The following is an 11367-nucleotide window of genomic DNA, read 5'->3' on the forward strand; positions in this document are numbered from 1 at the left end:
GTCCATTATGATCCACGTGTTGTCGTAGGGAATGTGTTACTCGATGTTTTCATGCCGCGTCCACAAGATATCTTCATGGACGTCTTCTTTGGAAAGTCACTGGATGTTTTAGCTGTGGTGGTATAGGGCCTCAATAACGGCAGGAATTATGACAGGAATCTCGTAATGAAGGCGACGGAAACAAAAACAAAGAACACACCGCAGACAGCAGCAACTTTCAACCCCTTTACTAGGAGATCACGTGACTGGATACACTCAAAGCTGCATCGCTTCATGTGATGTCCCAGTAAAAGGGGTGAAAGCTGCGGATGTCTGTGGTAAGTAGTTTGGTTATTTGTATTTCTCCTACCTTCATTATGGGTTTGTACCAACTACCCAACAGGTCTTATGCATTAATGACAGGGTTCTCTGTCAGACTCATTTATTGTTCAATAGGTATCACTAGTACGCATTTTGGAGCACATGTCAGTGTCAGTGTTCATTAATTGTAATGGTAACCAACGCGTACTTTTTAAACACGAGTTACCTCCTGGCAAACAAATTGGTTCGGATATTTCGTTCTTGGGCACCAATAAAACATTATTATCATCATTATTATTATTATTATTATTATTATTATTATTCATCTTATTATTATTATTATCTTATTATATTATTATTATTATTATTATTATTGTCATCATGGAAAAATATGTTCACACAGTCATGTCTCATTTCTTGGAAAAAAACATCATCATAAGCTTAACACAATATGGCTTCACACAAGGCAGAGGGACTCAGCAGCTTCTTGAGGACTTTGTAGACTTGATCTACCACTCGTTCGACACAAACAAATTTGTTACCTGCTTATTCCTTGATCTATCCAAGGCATTTGACACTGTTTCCCACTCAATACTACTTCAGAAATTATATGCATACGGCTTTCGCGGTCCAATTTATAAATGGTTGTGCAACTTCCTTCAAAGGAGGACCCAGTATGTGTCTGTGTGTGGTCAACATAGCCGGTCTGTTGAGATTCAATCTGGGGTGCCTCAGGGATCTGTTTTGGCTCCTTTGCTATTTAATTTATACATTAATGACCTCAATGATGTGATTTCTAACTGCCAATTATTTCAATATGCAGATGATACCCTCATTGCCTCTGTTCATGTTAATGACGCGGAATCCATCAGAATCTTGCAGACTGATGCCTCTTCCGTTTATGATTGGTTTCACGAAAATCAAATTTATATTAATCAAAGAAAGACACAACTAATCTGTTTTCATAATCCACTTAAACGTGCGACCTCCTATCTCCCAGTAGTTCTGCATTCATCTACATGTAACAACTGTGTCTGTAATCCCATTGAGTACAGTACCTCTGTTAGATACCTGGGAATCATATACACTAATGATATGTCCTGGAACGATCACCTGTCTTACGTTTGCGCAAGGGTCAGAAAAGTATCTTGCATTCTGTTTCGCCTACGCTGTACTGTCCCAGTGAAGGTCAAGAAAACTATCCTCGAAAGCTTGGGCTACAGTGTATTACGATATGGCATTACTGCCTTCAGTCATTGCAGTGAATCTTGGAAGTGTAAAATTAACTCCATTCTGAATAGCTGTTTAAAGAGCGTAAACTATGGCTCACCAATTTCCACTGATACAGATCTTTTTCGTACCACTAAACTTCCTCGTTTCGACAATATCTTCAGGTACACGGTAGTGTTGAAATATTTCTGGTCTAATGTGTATAAGCAGGCCAATATTGCACGGCGCGAACTTAGGCATCCAAAGAGCCCATACATAGTGCCGTCGAGCTTCACTCGTTATGGAACATTTTGTCGATGCTACTACGTCCCATATATTTTTAATCACCTACCTCCAGAGACTGTAACAATTAGTACAAAATCACAGCTAAAGCGTCTGTTAAAAAATACTATTACTGTTAAAGTTGTAATTTACTGTGCCTTTTCTCTCTGTATTTTTTTCGCCATGACTCCGTTTAGCACCTTTTCCCGTTATCTTGTGGGTATTGACGCGTACCGCTGCTGACTCCAGTCCCTGCTCACAAGCTCCCTCGGCTTAGGCAGGACTGTTATTATTCCCTGTAACTTGCCACAAGTGTAAGTAGACATTGAATTGAATTGAATTGAATTATTATTATTACTCATTTGAACTCAAGTGAATATAAATTAGGGTTTTGCTGCAAAACTGAACAAGCAGAACTAATTAAGAACTTTTTATATAGCCATTTCGTTAACGATAGCTTTCGAACGACGCATGTGCCATGAAATAATTCTCCCAAATTTCCTGCAAATTGGACCAAAGCCATAGATGAACAAGATCTGAAGCAATGCAGGTCCACACGGCAGGTACACAGACCAGGCTAATCGCAGTATTGCAGCATCAGTTGAATGCAACAGATTATACGTGACATACCTGAACTTCGTCGGAGCTATTTCAGACGTAGTTTCAGCATCATTTTCGTAGAATCTGGGGCGTTGTTAATTTAAAGCATTTTCTTGCTTGGTGATTTGTGCTTTGGAACAAGTATGAGAAGTTGGTTGGTTGGTTGGTGGTTGGTAAAATAACAAGGGGAGGTATTATTTACAATTCTGGTAATTCTGTTCTTTCTGTTCTCTGCGATGCGTAAACTTGGCTTTATCTCGCGGATCACTAAAAACTTTCGAGGTCCATCTTGTTTCTTTCGCTTATTCTTCTCGACTGTACTCCCTCTTCTTGAATTTGCATCAGTGGCCTAGAACTGCATAAATATAACTCATCTCAGCGACGCTTCATCTCTGTTTTTCATCTTCGTCATCTTGGTTGCAGCACATACTACAACTACTACCATATTCTGAACAAACTTGCTATCCCCACATTGTCTCATCGCAGAACGGTTCGTGACTGTCATTTCTTATATAAGGTCCTACATTCTGTCATTGATTGCCCCAAATTACTACAGAGCATCAACTTCCGAGTGCCCTCACGTTCTCTGAGGTCTCATCTTGTTTTTTATCCTCACTCTTTTGCAAAGCTTCATCCAAGCAAACGTTTACAACTAATCCTGAGCTCCGCGTGACAACATTATCACTCCTGACATTTTCGATCATTCTCATGAGTTTCTTTCTTACAGGTATTAGTGCCATTGTTTCTGTTTAACTTCGTGTTTCTCTGTTAACCTTGTTGCCTTATTGTATATTTGAATGTCTTTGTTTTTCCTACATAACCTTTGTCGTGCACCAATAAGAAGACCCTAGTGGTTGTTTTTGGGCACCTGAACAAAAATAAAATAAAGTAAATAAAGTTCAGAAAAGTCATTATCAATAATCCAATTCCTTAACTTAAATATTTTTTTTTTCTAGAAAACTTCTTCTAGAAAAGTTTTCTACGAGACTCACTAATACCTGCAGGAGTTATTTGGTGGATGAAGCAATGGATAACACATGTATATTACAGTATCATAGTACAGCCCCTTGAACTGACTTAGTCATAGGTAGCAGTATGCACGCTACATTCTACAGAACAGTATTTCCCCAGAATCATATTCTCTTGAGTCATGCTGAACAGTATCAAACTATGTCTCTTCCACGGATGTGTGAGAGTATGACAAAGGTACTGTAGTAAGTTATGATGGCTTCCTCATAATATAAACGAACAAAACAATGGTAAAACGTGTACTGAAAATCATCGAGCGTGAAGAAAAACAATGTACAAGTTTCCGGCGATCCAGAATCAATTTTTTAATGTATATAGTAAATAGTTGATGCTCTTAACCGTCTTTGTTACTGAAAATCATGCTGAGAAACTTCATCAGAGCAAACTTTATTTTCCGTATTCCGTCTGTCAAGATGTAGTAGAGGGTGTTGCGTGTTACCTGGCCAAAATCAATCCCACCCAGACGACAGAGTTCCTCAATCTGCATTCCAGTAGGACAACAGCCATAATACTGAGCTTCCAAAAATAATCTGCCTGAATAACAGCCAAGGAGTGGCATACCAATCATACAAGTTGTACAGGTACACCAAAGATAATGCTCCCTACATTAAACTCACAAAAAATCGAAATGATTTTGATAGCTGCTTTGAAGAATAGCTGAATACCACTCATGTACAGTGATTCAGTTCGCATCAGTTCTTCTGCTCAAATAGACAGTTTTAATGTTCTTCTTGAACCTCTTGGTGCTATACTAGCATCACAGAGAGTAGCTTAGCTGGGTTTAAAAAGCTATATCGGTAGTGCTAGTGGGGTTCAGCTGCAGCCGACTTTCAGGTTGCTCAAATGTAGCTGACCTATCGTACACGCATCCCTCTGAAGTAGGTTCGCTGTGCGCGGCCACCACCTGGAGCGGAGATGGCACTGAAGAATCAGTACCGCTCGAAGACAGAGTACTGCTCTTCAGAAACTGAAACACTGCTGTCCTCTGTTCCAGCTGGAGTGTCAACACGAGCTCCGCTCGTAGATGCAGTTCCGTAGATATGCTTCTCAAAAATATGAGTCAATGCTCGCTGCGTTGGTGTGCTGTTGTAATAATGCGGCGCTTGTCCCTTACTTTTGAAATTTCCAGTCTTCTCGCGGGAAGGAACGTACGAACCCGCAGTACACACATTATAGATCAGATACACTGGAGCGAGACGCCAACCACCGATCGTGCAGCCAGAAGCGCAGCAAGTAAGTATCGAAACGCAGATATATTCTATCGTGCTATCCCAAAAACAAACACACGCAAAATGATACTTACATTCCTCAAATGCACGCAGCTGTAGCTCGGAGAAACCAGAAAAGCACCGAAAAAAAAGAAAAACGCGAGGCGGCAATTCATGACCATGAAAGGTGAAAGGTGTCGATGCCGGTGCGGCTGACTTGCTAACGTGAGCTTCTTTGCTACTGGAATGTGACTGGATGTGTACTGGAACGTGTTTGCTACTTGCGTGAGGTTATTAAAATCGTGTAAGTATGGCGAGTTTCTACAAAAGCTGTAATTGCACGAAAAGGAGCTGTCTTATTTAAAGGAAAAAAGTGTCATATTCAGAGCGCACGTTACTCCACGTACAGCACGTCCACATACAGGATGTGCTTTTTCCTTCGATACAGTTTTTCCATAAAAAAAAAAAACTAAGGGTTATTGACATCCCGTTGTCACTTTCATCATCTCTGTAGCAGCGGACGTTCTTGGCCGTCTGTTGCTCAGCTGTTCAATAACTAATTACCTAACAATCATTAACTTTTTAATTGTAAAAGCTATGAAGTTGCCCCAGTGAGAACATCTGTTCCTTTCGGTCACCCGATATCGTAGCCATTTTCAGAACCAACACGCGTTCGATAGACCGTCCGCAAAAAATTCGTGAAGCTCATCGCTGACCTATTGAGGTTAGCTACAGAGGTGGAGGTGAGCTATGGAGGTGGAGAGGTTGACCCTCTCACATTGGGGGGGGGGGGGGGGGTAATGGAAAGACGCCTCTCTGAAGATGCGCAATGAACGAAATAAAGAAAAAATTTGTTACTTCACAATTTTTTTTGCGTACGATCTATCGGACGCATTTTTGTTCTGAAAACGGCTACGGTATCACATGACAGAAAGGAACAGATGTTCTCATTCGGACAACTTCGTAAGTTTTATCATTGAAAAGTTAACTATTTTTAGGTAATTTGTCATTCGACGGCTGAGCAGCAGATGGCCAAGAACATCCGGCAGTCTAGAGATGATGCAGAAAGACAGGATGTCCATAGCCATTATAGTTTTTTTATGAAAAACCTGTATCGAAGAAAAAATACAACCTGTATATATTCGGATACATGATTTTTTATTAAAACGATGGCACCACAATTAGCACAATTAAAAGATATTGTGTATTGAATGCGGTTTGGAAGAGCACAGTAGATGTTAGTATGACGCTTGTAATAAATTCATATTGCTTTTAATGACATAATTACCATATGACATACATCCAAACTTGCACTTGAAGGCATATTGGATGGACGTCAGCGCAAGGACATCTTTTGTCCAATGACACGGGAATGTCGGATAGACGTCACCACTAAGACTTCTTTTCGGAGACAACATACTGATGTCTTGAAGGCGTCAGTGACGGACGGGGACGTCCATTTTGAGACGCCCATGGGACGCTTGTGGTTTGTACAGCTACATACTCCTGCAGCTAGGTGCAGGTGTAGCTAAATATTTACCGGCACAGTTAACTTCACAGAAATATGTTTACACAGGCTCTAGTTAAATTTCATTAAAAAAAATTGGTTCGTATGCTACTACGTTCGCTTACGGTCCATGAAGCTCACCTGTGCCTCCCTCCAAAACGTAGAGGAATCGGAGAGGCCAGAGTGTATTCTGTCTATTGACATTGAATGAATACCCTACCTATGAATATGACGGCATTATATTGTGGCAGTTTTCTTACATTGAAAAATAACACACGTAACATGAAAAACGGTTAGGAGCAACTAAGATTTATTGAACAAGAACTTTCGTGCAAGAGACTGCACTTCTTCAGGTTACACAACTAAGTACGACACAAGTATATGTATCGAATATTATATACTTGTGTCGTACTTAGTTGTGTAACCTGAAGAAGTGCAGTCTCTTGCACGAAAGGTCTTGTTCAAATAAATATTAGTTGCTCCTAACCGTTTTTCATGTTACGTGTGTGATTCCCTCTTCGCGGGCTCCTTGACAGTGTTTCACATTTTTTCCCCTTTTCGACGTATTGAAAAATAACTTTACCTTCATCTTCATCATTGCGCATTGCTTCTGAATGATGCGTTTTGCGTGACAACACTGCTAGGCACAAAGAGTAGAGTCGTGTGTTTTCTCTCCAGGGAAGTGTTGATGTCAACTAGATTATTTTGAGCATTATTTTGTCGTACTTACTTGGCATGATCTTCCACATTTGGTCAGCGACTAAAAGCACGCCCATTCCACCTTCACTCTCTGCACCTGGGAAGCGATGTTCCTTAGCTAGATTATCTTCCCTTAGAAGAATAGTAGTAGTTGTCGCATGTAGTTGTTACCCAGTGGTCATGTCACAAGATCCTCACAAATGAACGGTGTCTCAGTTGATTCCAAAACGTTTTCTTCCTTTCCGGTGCGCAGTTGAACAAAGTGCCGACGTATTTGTCGTGACATTTGTTGCCCCTGCGGAAGCAAGGTTCACTTTTGTGGCTTCTTTGCCTTCCTCCGTCAATGGTTCCCTGAAGTATAGACGGTGGCCATCACTGCTGTGAACGTCTGAAGCAATAAGACAGGATCTACCTTGATGTCTTAGTTACTCCCACTCATGTGCGTACTAGTACTGTAGACTTCTTCCGACTTTTTTCTTTCGATTTCGTTTCCACAAAGGTTCACGCACAGAGCTTTACCAGCTGCAGTGGCCTAGTGGTTAGGTGATCGCTTTCCACGCCGAGACTGGGAGGTGACACGGGTTCGAACCCTGTCGCCGGCTGCGCTGTCTGAGGTTTTCCGGGGTTTTCCGAAAACTTTCCAAAGGAGTGTCGGCACAGTTTCAGAAAGGACGCATACCAACCCCCCTGTCCCCTCACTCCTTCCTGCTGCCCTCTCTCCATCTGTCCACGTCTCTACGCCGCTCATAGCCACAGTTGCTTCGCGGCACTAACACAGAATAAAAAAAGAATATACCTTTGCGCACCTTCCCTGCATGCAGACCAGGAAATTTTCTCCCCGCACATTCTTGCACGATGACCCCCTTTCCTACAGCAGAAATATTGCTCTTGAGCCGCTAGAATGGTTTTCTTTTCTGCCAGAAGGATCACCGCGTCGCATAGACCCGTGATGAGTTTGTGATGCGTAGCAGAATGAGCGTTCATTCGCCATTTCATGAGCACCGGTGCAGAGAAGGGACTCTGCCCGTAGTGCCTTGAATCCACTGTTCGACTATTCTCTCTCAGTTCAACTCTTCGACGCTCGAGCGCCCTGCCTTTGACCCCTCCCGTCTCGTTGTCCTCATGGGTTCATCCAGTGAACCTGAGGCGTTCCAATGTATCGACTTCAAGTAGGATAAACTTTCGAATTCCCCCGTCTAATTCCAAACCTCCAACCAACTCTCACCCAGTGGTCTCAACTCTGCACTTGTCCGGTCTCCGTTGCCCTTCAAACTGACTAAGCCAAGCGGTTGACTTCTGATGGTAATAATTCACGGCCACCTCAGTGGGCAACGTGGAAAGGATGGTAGCTGTAAGCATTACAGCAAAGGAGTCCGTTTCCATAGACAATGCTTTGACACCTGAAACATTTGATTTTGCTCCTCAGCCCCCGAACCTCCTTGGCATTTTCCCCTCGAGGCAGTGTCATCAGCTTGTCAGGTACTGTCGTTCAATGCGACGCTCGTCTCCAACTCTTTCCAACATGACTTCAATGGAGTGCATCCAGCACGCTTCCGAAGCTGATAAAACTGATATGGCTTCTGTAGCTGTTTCGTCCAGTAACGATCTCAAGTAGATTAACTTATCCCATTGTGTAATGTATGGCTCCTTTCCAAAAGTATACTGATATGTCTGTCGCCTTGGCAACGCATATATTGAAGCTTGTGCAGCCGCATCCCAGCGGGACTACTATGAGTTGACGACGCTTAAACCGCAGACACACGCCCGTCTAGTACACGCTTCCTTGAAGCTGGCACTTGAGTGGTAGCCGTTGCCATCAAGCATAGGTCTTGCGAATAATCTAAAACTGACATTCCCTTTATGCAGTAATCTGTATATTTGACAGTCATTTGATATTCGGCCTCCAGTTCACCGACATTGAGATGGTCTGCAAATTCCCTTTTGATCTAAGCCCCTTCAGTCTGACGCGTAGACGTTCCATCAAGCTTTCGAGGGTCCTCCATGCAGTCAGAGTGCTGCTCAGCGCAGGCTTATCCCACAAGCCTCGTAGCGTATGCCCTTCGAGACGTCCTGTTACGTACTCTTTACGTTCTGTATATCCAACAACGAATACATCACTGAGTAGTATATGATCAGCTCAACTGGCCCACAACTCACACAGTGGCCTGGACGCCATTAATTAGCAATTAGAGCTAATTGGGACCCCCCACATTAATCATGATAATTCAGGGAGTCATTACACTAATTGGGGAGCATCTAGGACGTGTCCAGACCACTGTGTGAGTTGTGGGCTAGTTGAGCTGATAAAAATAAAAAAATAGGTAGAGATAGAGTGGAGAGAAGGAGTTTCGTTGAAGATCAACGACGCCATCTTGAAGGAAGCTGAAGGAAGCCATCCGGAACGGCCGCTGACTGTCGCTGGGCGACGGAGCACGGAGACAGGTTGCAAACTATCGCAGGTCGCAGCTATGACCACCAGTTCCGGACATCCTGTGACGTCAGCTGTGACGTCATCATAGCATGTCTGGGCAAGTTAGGACAGCTCTGGACATGCAAGGAGAAAAACACTCGTAATACAGAGGCTGGGAAAGCAAGAGTATGCAAACCATCAATAGCTAACAAGAAAAAACAATTAGTTACACAACAAATGAGCCCACCAGAACAGGAGCGCAGAACGATGCGACTGCTCCATCCGAGAGGCAGGCAGAGAACTGACTCGTAATGGTTTTTTTCTCCTGTATATAGCCCCACAGCTGCACCCCCTAGCGGTTACCTTCTCAACTAATCTCACCACAAAATTATTAAGAATCATGCCAGCGCTACTCCCGGTCCCAAGGCAGAAGATGATAGAAAATGGCGGGAATTCCCGGACAACAGCAACCAGCACCCGACGTGCACGGGCACGAAAATCGCAAACAAAGCGGGAACAAAGTTGGCGAAAGCATTAGTTACACAACAAATCACCTCACCACAGCAGGAGCGCAGACCGATGCGACTGCTCTCCGTGAAAACCAGCCAGAAACTGAGCGAGCGCGGGGAGCGCACGTCTGCTTTCCGCGACAGCCGGAGAGAAACTGACTGGGGCGCCGCTCCGCGGCCGCTACGCATACGCGCTCCTAGCGCCCTCTGGGGCGACCACCTCCGAGAGGCTAAGAGTGAAGAGCATTCCTGCGCCCCCTGCTGGCCGTTCTCATTGGTCGTGACGTCATCCTATTGTCTCAGGGCTACCCTGTTTTTTTCCACTAATGTTCCTTTGGTCAATCTACAATGAAGCCACAGTATGACGTCATCATGCACCTGCGTGGCTCAAGGACGCGTACGCTCTCACTCGTAATACAGAGGCTGGGAAAGCAAGAGTATGCAAACCATCAATAGCTAACAACAAAAAGAATTAGTTACACAACAAATGAGCCCACCAGAACAGGAGCGCAGAACCATGCGACTGCTCCATCCGAGAGGCAGGCAGAAACTGACTCGTAATGCTTTTTTGTCCTGTATAAAGCCCCGCAGCTGCACCCCCTAGCGGTTACTTTCTCAACTAATCTCACAACAAAATTATTAAGAATCACGCCAGCGCTACTGCCGTTCCCAAGGCAGAAGAAGATAGAAAATGGCGGGGATGCCCGGACAACAGCAACCAGCACCCGACGTGCACTGGCACGAAAATCGCAAAGAAAGCGGGAAGAAAGTTCGCGAAAGCATTAGTTACACAACAAATCACCTCACCACAGCAGGAGCGCAGACCGATGCAACTGCTCTCCATGACAGCCAGCCAGAAACTGAGCGAGCGCGGGAGCGCACGTCTGCTTTCCGCGACTGCCGGAGAGAAACTGACTAGGGCGCCGCTCCGCGGCCGCTACGCGCTCCTAGCGCCCTCTGGGGCGACCACCTCCGAGAGGCTAAGAGTGAAGAGCATTCCTGTGCCCCCTGCTGGCCGTTCTCATTGGTCGTGAGGCTAAGAGAGAAGAGCAATCCTTCGCCCCCTGCTGGCCGTTCTCATTGATCGTGACGTCATCCTATTGTCTCAGGGCTACCCTGTTTTTTTCCACTAATGCTCCTCTAGACTAGGTCAACCTGAAACAATACTGTTGCGGTATGACGTCATCATGCACCTGCGTGGCTCAAGGACGCGTACGCTCTAGACAGGGGACCTATTATTTATTGAATCACTATCCCATGATTATTTCCTTTATTCTTCTATAACGATTGAATAGCAAACTATTGCAGAAGAGCACCATGCATGAAAGCTGATCGTAGGAATTCCAAAGTCTTACTAAATGAGACTTGCAAAAGAACAAAATATCCTAACACGTAACTCCATCAACGACAAATAAGAGGACTAGGCACTCAACAAATCAACACAGAGTACGGGTAACCAGGAGCGCAGAACTCAGATCAGCACTATCGTCAAGACAACAATGTTCCTCGTCAAAAGAGAAAAAATACTAAGCGTCAACAAAGGAAAGCGTGCATATCGGGGCATGTCAGGACAAATCGTACGACTGCTGGGCAACAGAGGAAAACAAACACTTG

Source organism: Ornithodoros turicata, unplaced genomic scaffold, assembly GCF_037126465.1.
Source record: "Ornithodoros turicata isolate Travis unplaced genomic scaffold, ASM3712646v1 ctg00001170.1, whole genome shotgun sequence".
In the NCBI taxonomy this organism is placed as follows: Eukaryota; Metazoa; Arthropoda; class Arachnida; order Ixodida; family Argasidae; genus Ornithodoros; species Ornithodoros turicata.